The sequence below is a fragment of the Salvia miltiorrhiza genome, chromosome 7 (genome assembly GCF_028751815.1).
Source record: "Salvia miltiorrhiza cultivar Shanhuang (shh) chromosome 7, IMPLAD_Smil_shh, whole genome shotgun sequence".
In the NCBI taxonomy this organism is placed as follows: Eukaryota; Viridiplantae; Streptophyta; class Magnoliopsida; order Lamiales; family Lamiaceae; genus Salvia; species Salvia miltiorrhiza.
In genome coordinates, this window is record NC_080393.1 from 46,618,366 (window position 1) to 46,621,912 (window position 3,547).

Consider the following 3,547-nt stretch of genomic DNA (forward strand, 5'->3'; position numbering starts at 1 on the left):
ACGTTGGATGGACAACGAACTATGAGAACTCCTAGAGAATTCGACCCCTACAGTTGGCGCCTCCTTATTACTCTGCTATCTAAAACCCTAATTTTTGTGTATCTTATTCTGAGAGCAGATATCTGTATTTAAAGACAAAACACAGTCCTAGGGCTCCAACAACTGTAGTGGGCGAATTTTACTCCCTGGGCTCAGAAGACTTTGGGCCAGTCCAGGGATCAGATACAAGGAATAAAGATGGGCCTCTAATGAAGTAATTCTTATTATCAGCCCAGATCATGATTAATTCATAAGTATTAATTCATTCCACTAGAGAATCAATACCGACTTACCCCTTTAATACTGATGATCAGTCGGGGCTTGTATTTAGACTTATTAAATCTTCGTATTTAAAATATTCGACATCCATTAATTAATTAAAGCTCAGACATCTTAAATTAATTAATCTATTTGTAATCCTTAAGCAGTACCACTCAAACTTTATTATTGCGCCTAAACTTAATCAACCCGCAGGGTTTAACGCAATAAACCTTATTAAGCTCCTTAAGGGGATGTCATTATCCTATACTGGATACGAGTACTAATAAAGATAACCAAATATCATATATTGACCGCTATCACCCAAGATACAGAGTACTCAAGTTAATATATAACTCTCACCCATAGTAAATCAAAGTGATACACGAATCAACATATATATCTGAAATCTTATTAGTATTAAGATTCTATTAAGTCACTGAGATCTTGATTTCGTGAGGACTAGCACTGCTATTCCGATTCAGAGATAAGATATAAACGACAGGCATTGCCTAATCAGGTGGGCTTATTTTCCAAATGTGTGATTGAGCTAATGAGCTTAAATGTTTCATGAAATACAAACTATTTATCCAAAAAATATTTTTGTGCACTCTACCATGTTTAAGGCTCGCACAGTTAATCAATTGAGGTTCTCATATGACCTAACACGTTGTTTGAGAATTGTGTACACTTGTTAGCTGACTCGGTGGGTTGATCTCCATCGGGCACTAACCAGAGGCGTTATAAGGGTGCTCGGCTGGATGTGTTCCGGAGCATGAGAAATATGAGACCTGCTTGGGGAGCGTCCCGAGGTCAAAGTAAACTTGTCTGGGTTACGCCCTCAGTTCAAGTAAGCGGGAGGCAGAGATTCGTCGGCGGCTAAAAGGTCTGGATCACAGCGAATAACAGAATGGAGTGTGACAACTGCGCGCGATTAAATATATACTTATATGAAATGTTTTAACATGCTTAGAAGTTATTTATCTTTAAAACCTTCTATGTCATGTTAGTATGATTGGATAAACTGCTCTTATAGATTGTGAAATATGTCAAAAGTTGCAGCCCACTAAGTACATTAGTACTTAGCCCAAATATTTTCAAATGTTTTTCAGGTTAATGGCTGGTGTTGACGGGGCGAGCTGAGGCTAGGGTTCAACCTCGTATTTTGACTTCCGCTGTAGTACTAGCCTTTATTTGTCTTTCGTTTTCATGACTTAAGACTTTTATGCCACGACTCTAAACGATATCTTTTGTTGAGCCTAGACTATTGACTCTCAAGTATTTCGATTAAATAATGTTGGTTATCTAAAGTATGAAACTAAACTTGCGATCCTGAAGTTTGTTATGTTGTTGATCGATTCGTATCACTTGGATATCTGTCTTTCTCCATCCAAAGGGCCGATGCCCGATTGTTATCCCTTTTATTCGGATTTCACAAGGATTTTTCCCTTGTTCATTTAAATTATTAGTCATACCCTAGTTATAGTTATTGTTTAAAGAATTGGGGCGTGACAGCAGAGCTGGCCCGTGCTCAGGCCAGGTTGGCAGAGCTGGAAGTATAGAAAAACTCCTTGGAGTCTGCCCTTCAAGAAGCCAAGCTAGAGAGTCACAAGCTGGGCTATAGATTCAAAGAACGCTACTCCAAGGAATACGATGAGTCCAAGAGTGGTGGAGGGAGGCCCGCATCATAGCCCACCGAGAAGGGTATATCTTCGGGGCCCGCGACCAACGACTAGAGTTCTTCCTGTCTCCTCAGGATCATCAATTCCTCAAGATCCTTTTCGAGGGGACGGTAGAGGCTTTTTGCAAAACTCCCGACTTCCTTCGGCAGTTCGTTCATGCCCTGGCCTACATGATCATGGAGATTGGCCGCAAAGGGGCGAAGATGACCGGGCCACCTCCGAGCAAGTGATAAAGCTGGATTAGAGGGCCCTGATGAGGTCCCTGGACAACAATACCCTATGCACAAAGCTGGGTATTGATCCTAAGGCCCCTGCCAGCCATACGCGCATATATATAGTACAAACACGTTTTTACTTCATTTTTGTCCATTTTCTTATTAATTTTTATCTAACTCTAACCTAAAGACTATAACTAATCTATATATCTCTATTTCATAAATAATATGTGAATCAATTTTATGTGCATACAGGAAAACAAAAAATATGAAAGACTTTAAGTACTTTTAATATTAATTGAAAAATAAAGATAAAACTTTAATTCTTTCTGGACAGAATGGATTTACATTATACATACGCGCGTATATACGGAACAAACACGTTTTTTACTTTTATTCGTCCATTTTCTTATTAATTTTTATCTAACTCTAACCTAAAGACTATAACTAATCTATATATAAAACTTTATGTCTTTCTGGAAAAAACGTTTTTATACCATATATACACGCGTATGTATCGTGTAAATACACTATGTTCAAAATATTTTAATACAATATATACGCGCGTATGTATTTTGTAAATCCATTATGTTCAAAAAGTTTTTATACGATATATACGCGCGTATGTATGTTGTAAATCCATTATGTAATAAAAGGTTTTTATACGTTACATACGAGCGTATGTATTGTGTAAATCGTTTATGTCCAGAAATAAATGATATGTAGTGCAATTAAAGATAATATAATGTATAGGTTATATAATGTATTCTAGTAATATGAGTTTCCTTCTCAAAAACTTAGTGTTATATTTCGGACATAATGGATTTACATGATCCATACGCGCGTATATATTGTATAAATACTAAGAGATTTATAATTTTGAAGGATTCCAATTTTATTCATTTAACGGTTTTTTTTTCTATCTGATTGGACATTCGCACGTATTTATTGTGTAAATCCATTATGTCCAGAAATAAATGATATGTAGTGAAATTAAAGATAATATAATGTATAGTGTATTTAAAGACGTTTTTATACCATATATACGCGCGTATGTACAGTGTAAATCCATTATGTTCAGAAATAAATGATATGTAGTGCAATTAAAGATAATATAATGTATAGTGTATATAATGTATTCTAGTAATATGAGTTCCCTTCTCAAAAACTTAGTGTTATATTTCGGACATAATGGATTTACACGATCCATACACGCGTATATATTGTATAAATACTAAGAGATTTATAATTTTGAAGGATTCCAATTTTATTCATTTAACGGTTTTTCTATCTGATTGGACATTCTTATTAGGATGTCCAATCAATTTTATTCATTTAATGATTTTTTCTATC

The 3,547-nt window shown here is 35.7% G+C and overlaps 1 long non-coding RNA gene across 1 annotated transcript; it reads left to right on the plus strand.

Annotated features, from left to right (window-relative positions):
• The first annotated feature begins 756 nt into the window (after nt 1–756).
• Nucleotides 757–1,607, plus strand: LOC130992795 (uncharacterized). Its single transcript, XR_009091402.1, has 2 exons — nt 757–1,183; nt 1,410–1,607. It is a non-coding gene; the product is annotated as an uncharacterized LOC130992795 (long non-coding RNA).
• Nucleotides 1,608–3,547: the final 1,940 nt, after the last annotated feature.